At 46.0% G+C, this 15,950-nt stretch overlaps 1 long non-coding RNA gene across 1 annotated transcript in view; it reads right to left on the reverse strand.

Annotated features, from left to right (window-relative positions):
* The window catches only part of LOC137324125 (uncharacterized), a 163,479-nt gene that overhangs the window by 15,094 nt on the left and 132,435 nt on the right, over positions 1–15,950 (reverse strand). The window contains exon 3 of the long non-coding RNA XR_010963504.1: positions 2,824–2,997. This is a non-coding gene — a long non-coding RNA (uncharacterized lncRNA). The remainder of the gene's footprint in view (positions 1–2,823; positions 2,998–15,950) is intronic.

The raw sequence follows: 15,950 nt of genomic DNA on the forward strand, positions 1-15,950 counted from the left end.
GTTTTTAATTCGGATTGAAGTCGATGGAAATAAAAAGGGGGAGAGATGTAAAACGGACTGCCGACTCGCTATCACCCGTTTTAAACAATCGTTTTACACAAAGTCAAGAACTACTGCATTCACTCCACAATGAACAGGCTTTTGAAATCCAAATTTGGTGTCATCAAAACATATTTTCTGATTTATCTTGTCTTGTCTCCTAATCTCTTCACCAATTGTGGTATCCTTGGGTTTCTGAATGAGAAAAAAGACACTACAGTGGGAGGAAGATTCCGCCATAATCAAAAGTTTGATTGCTTTCCAGTTAGAGCATCCTTGCCTTTATTGTGTAAACATGCCTTGATGGCCCACACATAAATCTACTGTTAACACATCTCATTCTGTTTGGAATGTCATGATGTTGTGGTAACGTGAAGAATAATTCACCGAGACTCAGAGATGATTATGGTTTTTGCAGGTTTACAAAAGACTGGTAGCTTGTAAAGCCCTGCGGGGATGAATGAGTTATGAAGACCTCTCACAACAGGTAGATGATCCTCAGTAATCACTCTTCCTCGGGAAGCTGTTCTGCTTGTTAGATGGGCTTTTGTGCTTTTCATTCACTTTAAACTAATTTTGAAATGGTTGATTTACACTCAAACAAATGTTATTTTAAATGGGCATGCTGCCGTTTTGAGGAGGGAAAGAGGCCAGAAAAATCAGCAAAAGATATAAACCTTAAAAGCTATGTATAAATTTTCATCATGGCCATGTCAATCGGAATCATGACACATATGTAGAATTGTGATGATGTCACTTGGAATCATGACACTTATGTAGAATTGTGATGATGTCATTTGGAATCATGACACTTATGTAGAATTGTGATGATGTCATTTGGAATCATGACACTTATGTAGAATTGTGATGATGTCATTTGGAATCATGACACTTATGTAGAATTGTGATGATGTCACTTGGAATCATGACATTTATGTAGAATTGTGATGATGTCACTTGGAATCATGATACTTATGTAGAATTGTGATGATGTCATTTGGAATCATGACACTTATGTAGAATTGTGATGATGTCACTTGGAATCATGACATTTATGTAGAATTGTGATGATGTCACTTGGAATCATGACATTTATGTAGAATTGTGATGATGTCATTTGGAATCATGACACTTATGTAGAATTGTGATGATGTCACTTGGAATCATGACATTTATGTAGAATTGTGATGATGTCACTTGGAATCATGACACTTATGTAGAATTGTGATGATGTCATTTGGAATCATGACACTTATGTAGAATTGTGATGATGTCACTTGGAATCATGACATTTATGTAGAATTGTGATGATGTCATTTGGAATCATGACATTTATGTAGAATTGTGATGATGTCACTTGGAATCATGACATTTATGTAGAATTGTGATGATGTCATTTGGAATCATGACACTTATGTAGAATTGTGATGATGTCATTTGGAATCATGACACTTATGCAGAATTGTGATGATGTCATTTGGAATCATGACACTTATGTAGAATTGTGATGATGTCACTTGGAATCATGACATTTATGTAGAATTGTGATGATGTCACTTGGAATCATGACATTTATGTAGAATTGTGATGATGTCATTTGGAATCATGACATTTATGTAGAATTGTGATGATGTCACTTGGAATCATGACATTTATGTAGAATTGTGATGATGTCATTTGGAATCATGACACTTATGTAGAATTGTGATGATGTCATTTGGAATCATGACACTTATGCAGAATTGTGATGATGTCATTTGGAATCATGACATTTATGTAGAATTGTGATGATGTCATTTGGAATCATGACATTTATGTAGAATTGTGATGATGTCATTTGGAATCATGACATTTATGTAGAATTGTGATGATGACATATGAAAAAACACACTGATGCTGTTGCCTTTCCATCTTCACGCGCTTCCCTTGGAGAATTGAAGCAGTGGATTAACAGTCTGACAGGCTCCTTCCATGAACCCGCCTTCTATAGCCGTAATTATCTTTATACCAGCCAATAGGGTGGTTAGTCCTATACAGCGGGAGGGTTTCATGGGCTCCCACAACCCAAATGATGAGTGGGGGAGGGGCCACCCACACCCACCGGACGCGAATATCCCGCTGGACGTCAACCCAGAATTCAGAGCCGGAGTTTCGGTCTCCACTCACCGGGAGGATCTGGACCGGGGTTCAAACCCTGCACCTTCTGACTGAGGGAGTGCTGCACTGTCAGAGGTGCCGTCTTTCGGATGAGATGTTAAACTGAGGCCCCGTCTGCCCTCTTAGGTGGACGTAAAAGATCCCGCGGCACTATTGCAAAGAAGAGCAAGGGAGTTCTCCCCGGTGTCCTGGCCAATATTTATCCCTCAACCAACATCAAAAAAACAAATTATCTGGTCATTTATCACATTGCTGTTTGTGGGACCTTGCTGTGTGCTAATTGGCTGCTGTGTTTCCTACATTACATTAGTGTACGGCGCTTTGGGACATCTTGAGGTGGTGAAAGGTGCTATATAAATGCAAGTTCTTTCTTTCTTTAAATGGGTTTTATATTGGGTTTAATGGGGTGCAAATGCTGTCATCTCCCGACACCAGAAGACCCTGTAAAACAAAAGGTCTTCTCAGCTGCCGCCCTTGGTGGGGTCACGTTGAGGTTTCCGCTGACTGTCCAAGACACACACGGCGGGAACACGCTGTGAAACCCAACATAAAAGCATCTGAACACTTTGCTGCTCTGCACTCCATATCGGTATGACCCTGTTCTCACCGGTCCTCTTAAGATCTTACCTTGGCTCAGTAGATGGCACTCTTATGTACAAGTCAGAAAGTTGTGGGGTCCAAACCTTGATTGAAGAGTTGGCCACATAATCTAGGCTGGCACTTCAGTGTAGTATTATGGGAGTGCTACATTGCCAGTGGTGCTGTCCTTTGGGTGCGCTATTAAATCAAGACCCTGTAAGCCTGAAAGATGCAATGAGGAGACGGTAGGGTTAATCTGGGAGAGATGAGATCAAATGGGCTGAAAAGCCTCCTTCATCAGAACTTATCTTTTATTCGGCATTTAAGCCTGAAGATCATCGACTTAACAGCTAGACCACATGCAATGATTCCAGATTGTTCTGAAAACAACAGTAATAATATATAGGGCATAACACAAATCTTCCTTTTATGTTGCTTTGCATGGCCTCCCGGCAGCAGTCTACCTAGTTGAGACCAGTCTGGATGACATCGCGAACGCCTGTTGATGTAATACACAGCAGCCGGATTTGTGTGGTTAGTAACCTTTGAGGACACAATAGCTACAGAAACATTTAATTTCACGATACAATCCTTATGGATTTCATTTTCCTGTCTCCCAACATCAGCTTGGACAATCAGGAAGACTGAACATTGCAAGTGCAGCAACTCTGTCCAGGGAAGTGTAACATGAAACGTAGGTTTGCACGGATACAGATTATTGTGAACACACATATCTTCAGAGATTACTAAACCCCACACACAGGCTCATCGCCAGCTTGGCTCAGTTGGCAGCATTCTCACCTCTGAGCCTAAACGTTATGTCCTCAAGCCGCACAACAGGACCTTAGTGCGTAAGTCACACTGATACCTAATGCATCACCGACTGAGTCTTGTATTGTCAGATGTTCCATCCCTTGGATGGGGGCCTTCTTACCTCTACCAATAGACGTTAAAAATCCCATGGTTCTGCTTAAAGAAGAGCATGATGTTCTCCTGGCCAGCATCCCTCACTCAACCAGCACCACTAAACAACAGGTTACCTAGTCCTTCACTTCACTTACTGTCTGTGGAACATTACTGGCGCAGAATGACTGCTGTGTTTGCCTAAGGAAATGGTCTGTAATACAACATATAGAATCTGCTCAATTTAAATTGTGTAAGACGGGTGTTAGAAGAACCTCCTCAGATATAAGAGCAACATCCAATCCTTGAATGGTCTCAGGCTTCGTAGAGAGCTGTGTTTAGCGTGAATTCGGGGAATGTTTTGCATTTTATCAATTATGTTAACAATCCAGTTATGCATTACCGATGGTTTCTTTACCTGTCTGCTGAGCTAAGCTCAGCCCTGCTAGACTACCAGCTTCTTATGAATGAAAGCTAGGATGAAGAACACTGTGTGTGTATAATTATACTCAATAACTGATGGTAGAAGGAAAGGTGAATTACAGATGTGGCAGGCAGCTCATTCATTTGAGAAGGGCCCGTGGCAGTATTCATAGCATCATTAGTCATGACTGTACCTCATAGTTTTTCTTTCTTTCCCCTTTCTTACTCCTTGCTGTGGTCACCATTGTCCATTATCTAATCCAGTCCCCAACTGGCATTCATACCTGTACTTCCAGCAAAGATCACTGGAAAGTGATCAGAAGCAGAGACACTTGTTAATTTTCCCCCTCCTTAACCCAAGGCACTGGGGCTGCGATCAGTTAGTTCATCCCAGATCAGTATTGAACCTGGGACCTTCCTAAGCCTCAACTACTCAACATCCATTTATTTATACAATGCCTTTAACATAGTGAAACGTCCCAAGGCGCTTCACAGGAGCGTAATCAGACAAAATTTGACACTGAGCCACGTAAGGAGATATTAGGACAGGTGACCAAAAGCTTGGTCAAAGAGGTAGGTTTTAAGAAGCGTCTTAAAGGAGGAGAGAGAGGCGGGGAGGTTTAGGGAGGGAATTCCAGAGCTTGGAGCCTAGGCAGCTGAAGGCACGGCCGCCAATGGAGGGACGAAGGGATTGGGGGATGTACAAGACTCACTGCCTTAACCAGCTGAGCTATCGGGGAAACCATATCATTCCACTTTTGTTTGGAAACCAACCAAAGGCAGTCCTGTGTATCCGTAGTTCCAGTCCTGATACCGTTCCATATGTAAGTTCACAGCACTGTTGCTTCTTGGTTTTAATATCCTCTCAAACCGCAGCTTTGAGGGGTGGAGGCAATACCATGCAGAAACACTTAATGCTGAACCGCGCAGCACTACATGAGGAACTGTTTTGCTCGTGTGGGCTGCACGGTGTAGTGTAGTACACGTCGCATTGCAAATGCCCAGAGGATGTGTCATGTGAGTAATCAGTGGCCTCTGGTAATTCTTAACAACACAACTGCAAAGTATTTACGTCAATTGTGGCAAGTGAGGTTGCAGTGAACTGAAAGTTGAATTGGGTGGGGAGATGTAGCGAAACGCTGCCTTAAATTAAGAGTCTGAGGGAAGTTCTCTCTAAGGCTCAGTGTTGTTCCAAACCCGTACAGACCAGGAAGGTCACATGCTCAATCCCCAGTATGGGCTGAATTACCTGATCTTAGCTGGGAGGATGCTACAACTGCTCTCTGCGCTGCCAACCTTGGGAGAAGGGGTACCTTGAGTGTCGGCAGGCTGTTTGACTATTATGGTATGGCAGCCCTCACCCAACACCAGCGTGAGTCCTTTCTAGCAGGGTGGGGGGGGTCACCGGGCAGCAATCAGTCAGGGGAATACAGACCAATTTCCACCCCCCCCTACCCGCCCCCCCTCTCCTCCTTATCTCAGGGTTGCTGCAGCCAATTTTAGCTCCCTGACTCAGATCAGCTAACACAGCACAGGCCTGTGATCGAACCTAAGACCATATCAGGCAGTGCAACTGAGCCAACGGGGAGCTGGACTTTGTTGCAGGAACTACTCAATGTAAATCTACTATCAATTATCATCCAAAAAAAAAACAAGATATTGGCCGTCTCTCCTGGCTCAAAGCCAAGGCTCAAGGCCTTGGATTCTATTCCCACTGCGAGAGTACAAAAGTGAAAAAATGGAGTTTGAAATTGTATCCACAATTATACGTAGATGCCCCAAAAGCCTGTGGATGCTGGGGGGCACTTGGAGCTTTCAAGTCTGAGCTGGGTAGATTTTTGTTGGGTGAGGGTATCAAGGGATTTGGAGCAAAGGCGGGTAAATAGAGTTGAGGCACAGGGAGAGGCTCGCTGACCTGATTATCACCTCTGGTCGTATGTCGTAACATTGGAAGCATTCCCTCTTTCTGCCGTGTGACCCTGGGGCTTTGCAAGGATGCCCAGCAGTCACGGTACCAGTTAGAGGCAGTAGGAGAAACCACAAACTCCCTACGGTACGAGGAAAGTTCTAGAATAGTGATCATTACCAGACTGTGTCTTTTGGGCCGTGCTCCCAGCCATTCAGTATTCCAAAGAAAAGAGGAGCCCCAGGAAGCAGTGGGTTGTCCTGTTCATTCCAGCCACCGGGAAGATCTACATAGCTCAGTTGTGACTCATCGCACATGAGCTGCAAGATCATCCCTCACTTATGGAATAAAACAGGTCCCTGCTCCGTGTGAGGCGGTGAAACTTTCTGAGTTATGAAGGGAAATGAGAAAGTCGATCCAAGTAAATTGTTCATCGTGCTGAAGGATTGAAATACCAGGGGAACACAAATTAAACATTAGGTAGCTATGAGCAACGAGGGAAATTGGGGGAGTTTCGGAATAAGTTAGAATATTCAAACCGACAGTATAAATGGGTTCAAGGAAGGAGGGCTGGATTTTAACCCTCTCCGATTGGTGAGAAATGAGTGGGGGAGCAGTTAACATTGTACAGCTCCAATTCCCATCTCCATTCCCGCTGATTCCTTATTTTAACGCCGCTGATTTTGGCGGCGGGCGAGTTTCCTGAATGGGGCGTCCACTGTTGGGAGATGAGTGAGGGTCCACTAAGGGAGGTTAAAAAGACCTTCCTTAGTAGGACCAGGAGGAGCAAGGAAAGCCCGGGCCTCTACTGCCTCGGGCTCCCCCCCAACCCCCCCTCCTCCCGCACATCCCATGCCACTGACGGCCTTCTCTTGGTGCCAAGGTGCAACCCCATGGGACCACCCGATCTTGGTTCCACCCACCTGGGCCAGCTGCTGCTTTATTTATTTTTTGACCGGCTGCTTTGAAATGAAGCCCCGGCAGTTAATTGACCGCCTCAGGCCTCCGACGGGGACCCCCCGTGTGGCCCTGAATTGAGGGCCAAGAACGGGGAACTTAGGTGAGATACCAGAGGGCCAGTCAGCAACGTTCGAACCTACTCCAACCTGGGTCAGAGTCTTCAGCAGAGGCGAGCGGAAAATCAAAGCACAAAAGTACGAAGTGCGCTGCGGGGGTGGTGGGGGGGGGGTAGTTTTTTTACGATCACGACCCCTCCGATGTAGAGATGCACGCGATGGGTACAGAGCTGAGCGCGCCTGACTCCCAGCCTACCCAACTTTCCACCTTAACGCCCGGGCTCCACGCCCAAGTGTCCGAGAGGCCCTCCCGTCGGGGCAGAGCTCTGCAGCGGGAACGCTGAGCAGTTACATTCCCCCTCTGTGCTCCTCACTTGCCGCTTCCCCACGCACGCCCTTTCCCTCCTCCAGTCTGACGTAAACCGTTGAATAAAAGACATGTGCTTTTGTCTGCATTCCTCACTGCCGCAGTGGATTGTGTCACTTAACTGAAGACAATAGATTGATATGTATTTTATGAGGCATCCGAGCACAGTCAGACATCTGGCACATCGGGTCGTGTGCTGCAAAATTGAAAATAACACTGTGCAGCGCCAAGAAATGTATATTATTTTAATAACCATTCTTGTTAATGAAGCGAACACTGTGGTTTCTTTTGTCCTGGCTTCTATCCTTCTTGGAATAATCAAATATCAGCATTTTGCCTGAAGGGTGTTTGACTAGAAAGAGGTCTCTTACTGCTCGAGTGGCAGGACCCTGGGCCCAGCCATTGTAATGCTCACCCACTTTCCACCGGGCCACACTCCCATGACATGGTTTTCTGGGAGCTGGCCATAATCGATTGCTCATGACGAGCCCTTGGTCCACACCTACATCTGGTGTACAGATCAATTGTCTGTCCACATTTATGAGTAGAAGCAACATTTAGGAGCAGGAAAGGGGCCTTGGGCTCCATTTTGATTTGGTCAGCCACGTGTAAATGGCAACATGGTGGAAGACCCATCGCCAGGAGACTCCAAGCCAAACTACTGGGAAACCCACACAGGTAGGGATTCTGTTTGCCCGATTTGTGTTGGAACCTTCTTCACCCAGAGAGTGGTTAGAATGTGGAACTCGCTACCACAAGGAGTAGTTGAGGTGAATAACACAGATACATTTAAGGGGAAGCTGGATAAACACACGAGGGAGAAAGGAATAGAAGGATATGCTGATAGGTTGAGATGAAAAAGGATGGGAGGTTCATGTGGAGCATAAACACCAGCATGGGCCTGTTGGGCCAAATGGCCTGTTTCTGTGCTGTACATTCTCTGTAATTCTCTCCCTGTACAGACACACCCCTAATATCTAAGACCAGAGAGATAAAACGGTATGGCAGTGTAGTATTTATTTCAAGATACCAAGGGAAGACTTTCCACTTTGACATTCCTGGTGCAGAACCACACCCGGAAATTTGTTACAGATGGAAAATCACTAACTGGGGCCAATAATTTCTCAAAATCTTATATTACTGGGCTAGCAATCCAGAAGCCTGGACTAACAATCCAGAGAAATTGAGCTCAAATCTCAGTGGCAGTTTGAAAATTTGAATTCAGTTGAAGAAAAGAATCTGGAAATAAAAAGCTGGTATCAGTAAAAGGGACCATGAAGCTGTCAGATTGTCACAAAAACCCAACAGGTTCACTAATGTCCTTTGGGGAAGGAAACCTGCCGTCCTTACCCGGTCTGGGCCTATATGTGACTCCAGTCCCACACCAATGTGATTGACTCTTAACTGCCCAGAGTACTGCCCAAGCAACAGTTGTATCAAACCACTACACAGTGGTTCAAGAAGTAGGCCCACCATCACCTTCTCAGGGTAACTAGGGATGGGCAATAAATGCCAGCCTTGCCAGTGACGCCCACATCCTGAGATTAATTTTAAAAAGAGAGAGGCACAGCCAAGGTCTCCAAGTGTTTGCAGAGGTGCTCCTAGAGTTTAATCTGCCTAATAGCCCAAAGTACTGGGAAGCTTCCGTCTGGTTGTGCTGCTAGAACCACTCTAGCCATTAGGGCATTGGCTTGCGTGATTATCTGGAGCCAAGTAGCAAGAATCCCAGCCCCCAGTGAAAGGTCCATGCCTTTAGGTTCTGTTTGGCCGGCTGGCCGATCATCAACAGGGCCCTGGAACAAGTCAGATCTGGCTGGCTCGGCTATCCGATTACCGAGCTGGTCACATGCGGTTGGCTTTTGCTCGGAACTTCCAATGCCGGATTTGTCGTCTTAATGGCACCTCCAACCCAAAGTGACCCTCCTTACCACGCACCCACTCCACCCGTCCACCCCACCCCCTGCATGGAGTCGCTAGTTTGGTCGTTAGACAGTTGTCAAGTGTGGGTTTCTGCCCTCACGAGTATCTCAACTCTACCAATTCGCCGTCATAACCCCTAATCCCTCCCCTCGAAACATACATAGTTGCCTCTTCTTTCCATTTATACTGTCCCGTTTTAATGGCCTTCCCTGCTAACTTATTCCAAAACTCTATCACCCTTTGGTGAAAAGAGGCTCTGTCTGATACCTTACTCCTTTCTTCCTGGCATTGGAACCCTTTGCTATAGTGAAGAGTCTATTTTGTCAACTTCCTTGATTAATTTTGCTTGATTAATTTTGGGGATCAGGGAAGATGTGTGCAGGGCTTTCCCTTAGAAGATTAGATGGGTGGGTAAGTTGTTAGGAGGGTTGAGTCACCTTTCTGACAGCAAGCCCCTTGAGGCAGCACAGTCTCTCCATCTCCCGTTGTGTAAATTATACGGCGTGGTTCAGAGTTAAACCACCTGGGATCGACTGATGTAACCTACGTGGAAGGGGATGGGAATTACTAGCCTCCTGACAGCATTGAGGAGTCCATAGGCTAGATTTTCATCTGTACCACCAGGGCATGAACCACTGCCTGAGCGGAGCACAGAGAGGGAGTTCTGTGGGGGGCAGGTGGTACAGAACCCGCCTGAATTTGCTTCCATTCATTTCAATGGAATGAAGATCACACGGCTTCTGTAAAGGGCGTGTGAACGTCCTCACCAGGTCTTCCTCTCTGCGCCAATGCACAGGTCGTCACACCAATGGATCTAAACCCGAGAAACTGTCCTTAAAATCAAACCTTTAGCAATTCTGACGGTGGGTCCTATCTGTAATGTCGGATGCTGACTCACCTGCTGTGCATTCCCAGCACTTTTATTCTCATTTTTTGACTTCCACTGTTCACGGTTTTACACTTTGTCACTCTCACTTGCTCCAAATTGCGCGTTCCCTTCTTTCACTATTATACCGACAGCATCCAACAGAGGGAGCTGTTGCATTACAGACCGCACGTTTCAGGGCTGATTTTCCTGACTCTTGTTCCCCCCCCCCCCCACTTTTCCCCTTCACCCCACGGAACTCCCATTTTCCTGGGTTCAAAGATCAGGTAAAAGGGGCGGAAGTCGTTTTCGCTGCGATTTCGTGGGTGCTTTTCCTGTGGGGATGGAGCTGGGCCTACGTCCTCGATAGGGCAAAGGGCCACCAGAGCTACGGAAATGAGGCGCGAGGGACGTTTTGCTGGCCTCCCACCTGCTTCATCACTGCCTGCTCCGCAGCAGGGGCGCCCAGTGAAACGCGGCACTATGCCCTACCCCCCCCCCCCAGGCACTCTGCCAAATCTACGGTGCCGGGCACAGGCTGAAGACCGGAGGTGACCTCCACCCAACTCCCATCGCCACCAAGGACGGTGGCAGGTAATCTCCGTCGGCAGACAGAAGGTCCAGAGTCCGACAGGCTGCTGCAGGCCTCAGCGATCCACAGCCGCGCATCAATTCCCTGCCCGTTCCGTCGGCGTTGCGCCCTGCCGAGGGGCAGGCCTGGCACTGGGAAGTGTGCCCGGGCAATTAGGAGGAGAACAGGAAATCCTGGGCACTGCCGTCCACCAGCGAGGAGAGCAGAGAAACCTAGCCTCTCGGCTTCCCAAAACAATTCCCGCTCTCTGTCACAACACATGATACCCGTTTGAATACGGCGTGCTGTAAACATGTTGGAGAGTGTGGGTTCAATTCAACTTCACTGGGGGCACAAAGCAGACGGTAGCGGATCAGCCGCCCATTGGAGAGCAAAATCGGGCAGAGTGTGTAACGAGCAGCCGATTCGCTACTGACTATCCAGTGCCCCCAGTGACATTGTGTCCAGGGTTCCAAGAATTCTCCATCCAGCTCTGGGCGTGTGCCTGGCCTCAGTAAATAGTGGACGATCGGGTGAGTTGGAACACACGCCCGTAAAGGAACCTGCATGATCTTCCTCCATTTAAACCAATGGGCGGCTTCCTAAACAGGTTCCGTGCACCCAGATGATCCAGTGCACCCAGATGATCCAGTGCACCCAGACGATCCAGTGCATCCAGACGATCCAGTGCACCCAGATGATCCAGTGCACCCAGATGATCCAGTGCACCCAGATGATCCAGTGGTCCCAGACCATCCAGTGCACCCAGACGGTCCAGTACACGCAGACCATCCAGTGGACTTCAGCACAGACCCAGGCACATCTCCCCCAATGACAGCGTAAACGCAGCATAAGAGTTTCCTCTGATCACTATTTCTCGATGAATTCTTCCTACTTTGTTTACAATGTTGCTAACACACAGTGAAATCAGGGGAGATCTTTGCCCCAGGTTTGTAGTCTAATTATTTGTAAGTACCCTTTTCACACTCATCTGTGATATCAACTGGTCAGGTTGTGCATCATGCTACATCTGAACAGAACCACAGTGCAAAGAAAGACAGGGATTTCACTACAACTGAAGTTTCATTCCCTTGGGGGTAATTTTAACTTTGGGCGATGGTGTAAAATGACGGATATCGAATTGGCCGCCCATTATACCCCCCGCCTGATTCTCCCTTCTATTGACTTCAACAGAAAGGTAAACCTTGCACTCTGTATAATGGGCGGCTATTTCGAATTCTACCAGTTTACACCATTGCCCAAAGTTTAAAATTACCCCCTCTTATATTCTAGTGTCACGAAAGAGACCCTGTGTGACTGTGAGCCTGGTGCAATACCTCTCATCGTCGGCCTTAATCTCTCCACAGCATTGGATACGGTCAATCATGCCAACCTCCTCCATTGTCCGTTCAATATTGTCCAGTTCTGAGCGACTGCCATCTCATGGCCCCACTCATACATGTCCGAATGCAGCCAGTACCTCTCCAGCAATGGTCCCTCTTCCCCTCCCCTGCACGTTCACCTCCAGGGAGGAGGTGCTGCTAAGAGTAGTGTCAGCATCCAGGTGTTAAATTAAAAAACAGGACCTCATGGGTGGTAATCTCGGGATTACTACCCAAGCCATGTGCTAATTGGCACAGGGATACATAAATCAGGAAGGTGAATGCGTGGCTGAAAGACAGGTGTGGGAAGGAGGGGTTCCATTTCATGGGACACTAGCAGCAGTACTGGGACAGAAAGGAGCCGTACCATTGGGACGGGCTCCACCTGATCCGGAATGGGACCAGTGTCCCAGCGGAAAGGATAAATAGGACTGTAGAAAGAACTTTAAACCAGTAAAGTGTGGCGGGGGGAAGGGTCTGGGTGGAAATAACAATAACCCTAAAGATGAGAATGAAAGAGTTTAAGAGCAAGGTCAGAGTACAAAAAATGATAAAGATAACAAATACTCTGGGAGCAGAAAAGGTTCTCGAAAAAATAATAAAATACCCATTATAAATAAAGCAGGAGTGATGAAAAATAAAATCATATTAAATTGCCTGTATGGCAATGTACAGAACATCAGCAACAAAAAGTGTGAGGAAAACTTTAGGGCATATGGACAAGATGGGGACAGTTACCCAAGTAAGAGTTCTGTACATGAATACATGTAACATAAGAAATAAAACAGATGAGTTAGAGGCACAGATTCAACTTAAAGGGGTGATTGTAATAGCCATTACAGAGACCTGGCTACAAGCTGGGCATGCCTGGGAGCTAAGTATTCCAGGCTATAGGATCTTAGAAAGGACAGGAAAATTGGGAAAGGAGGGAGAGGAGCAATATTGATGAAAAACACAATTGTAGCATTAGAAAGAAAGGATTTCAGTGAGGGCAATCAGGCTGTGGAAACACTATAAGTAGAACTAAGGAGCAGTAAAGGATGCAAGACTCTGGTGGGAGTTGCCTACAGACCTCCTGATAATAATGATGTAGTGGGGGGGGATGTATAAATACAGAGATCAGAGAAGCACATAGCAAAAAAACAGTGTGGCTATAACGGGGAGATTTTAATTTTCACATATACTGGGAGAAGCAGAACAGCTCGAGCAGTAAAGGCAACGATTTTCTAGAATACGTTCGGGACAGTTTTCTAGAAAAATAGTTTTTAGAACCGACAAGAGAACAGGCCTTCCTAGATGTGGTGATGAGTGTAACGAACCAGATTTAGTCAACAATCTGCTGCAGAATCTCAACAAGTCAGGCAGCAGCTGTGGAGAAAGAAACAGTTAACGTTTCAGGTCGAAGACCTCTCGTTCTGACGACAGGTCACCGACCTGAAACATTAACTCTGTTCCTTTCTCCACAGATGCCGCCTGACTTGCTGAGCTTTTCCAGCATTTTCTGTTTTTATTTCAGTGTTTTGCTTTTGATTTAGTTAACAATCTGATTGTAAGATAACATCTTGTGAATAGTGACCACGGTACGATTGGATTGGATATCAGGTTTGAGAGGGCGATGCAAGGAATTAAATGTAAGTAAGGCAAACTTCGAAAGGATGAGAAATAAATTGAAGCTGAAATGTTAATGGGTAAACCCACAGACAGACAGTGCGAAGTATTCAAAGGAATATTTGGTGCAATACAATACATACCCCTAAAAGGCAAAAGGTCCACTTGCGCAGTTAAACAACCAATGTCAACAATTGAGGTTCATGTCACGCTACACGTAACCCCACCAGCGAATAAAAGTTATCTGTTTTTAATACAACTGGTCATTCTCTGTCTTTCTCTTCCTTTCGGATGTTTCTCCCTCTCTCTCTCTCTCTGTCTTGTGTTCTGGCCGTTTGTATATTCGGTGGTCCTGTAGGTAACACCTCTCTGTCTGAACACTTTGATTGCCTTGACAACGGGCAGTTGGAATGATTATCTGTAATCACCAGGTATTGTTCTCTGAATATAAATGCGAAACGTTCAAGGATTCCCACACTCACCTGACGAAGGAGAAAGCCTCCGGAAGCTTGTGATTTTCAAATAAAATTGTTGGACTATAACCTGGTGTTGTAAGATTCTTTACATTTGTCAACCCCAGTCCATCACCGGCATCTCCACATCACAACAATTGAGGTAAGAGACAGTATCAAAGACCACACTGTGCAACAATACTTCCCTCTGCTCCCACCTCAACCCCATCACCACCAATATCCTTGTACCTCTAGACTCAATTTCTCCAATGCTCTCCTCGGAGGCCTCTTATCCGCCATCCTGGATTGCATGGACAAAGATGTAGGCTTTACAGGAGGCTTTTGAAGGTAAGGAGAGGGGAGGGGTTTAGGGAGGGAGTTCCAGAGAGCATGATCACTGAAGGCTCTGCCGCTGATGGTGGAGCAGAGAGTTGGGGGGTGACATACAGTCGACCAGAGCTTGAAGAGAGGAGGGTGAGTGTGGAGACGGAGGGTTGAAGGAGATTGCAGGCATGAGGAGAGTCAAAGCCACGGAGGGATTTGTAAACGGTTGTGAAGATTTTGACGTCACTGAGCTGAGGGACAGGGAGCCAAAGGAGGTCATCGAGAACGGAAGTGACAGGAGTGCGGGATAGGTTACAACCACGGTGCCCTGGGTGAGTTGGAGTTCGCGTAGTAGAGAGCTTGGGATGCGGGTGAGGAGAATGTTGAAGAAGTTAAGCCACAAGGTGACCAGCCATCGGACCACAAAAGCTTTTGTAATGCAGGGAAACGCCGTAGCCAATTTGCACACAACAAGAGTTCCACAAGCAGCAGTTTAGCAAAATTCCACAACAGTTTTCTATCCTTTCACTCAGTTAGAAAATAATTTCTGGTGGTGTTCAGTCTCTATTGAGGCTTATTAGTTTTGTACAGTAATTCTTTAGTACTCATTGATCAAATTAATTAACCAGATTACATCGAATCATACAATGTTACAGCACAGTAGGAGACCATTCGGCCCATCGAGCCTGTGCTGGCTCTTTGAAAGAGTTATCCAATTAATCCCACTCCCCTGCTCTTTTCCCATAGTCCTGCAAATTTTTCTTTTTCAAGTATATATCCGATTTCCTTTCGAAAGTTACTATTGAATCTGCTTCCACCGCCCTTTTAGACAGTGTGTTCCAGATCACAACAACTTGCTGTGTAAAAAAAAATTCTCCCCATCTCCCCTCTGCTTCTTTTGACATCTTCATCTCTCACCGTTTTAAAGACCGGCATCATGCCTTCCCAATCTTCTTTTCTTTCATGAACACAAGTTCAGGTCCGTGAATCTTTCTTCATAGCTTCGCATTTTAAGTCCAAGAATCATATTCACTGCTCCTTCCTGAACCCCCTCTAAATAATTCAGACAGAGATGATGATCCATTTGAAGCAAGATTGGCCCAAATTCCACAAAACACATTCCAAACATGGCCTTGCCAATCATCCACACAAAGTTGGGATAACCTATTTTGACATATAATCAAATGCCCTGGAGATATATCCCAATACTTGGATAACCTTACCTTAACCTTGCTAATAACAATTTCACATTGACTAGAAATTCAGTTAAACAGCCAGCATTCATCCCTTTCCACTTGCGCCTTTGCTAATGAATCCCTGACTGGTTGAGGACCACATGTTTTGTTTCATTGCACTCGGTTCTTAAGATCACCATTTCAGTTGGTTTGTGTAATTGTTCACTTTTGGTTGAAATTTCAGTTGTGGATTGGAACATAGA

The sequence above is a fragment of the Heptranchias perlo genome, chromosome 8 (genome assembly GCF_035084215.1).
Source record: "Heptranchias perlo isolate sHepPer1 chromosome 8, sHepPer1.hap1, whole genome shotgun sequence".
Taxonomy (NCBI): domain Eukaryota; kingdom Metazoa; phylum Chordata; class Chondrichthyes; order Hexanchiformes; family Hexanchidae; genus Heptranchias; species Heptranchias perlo.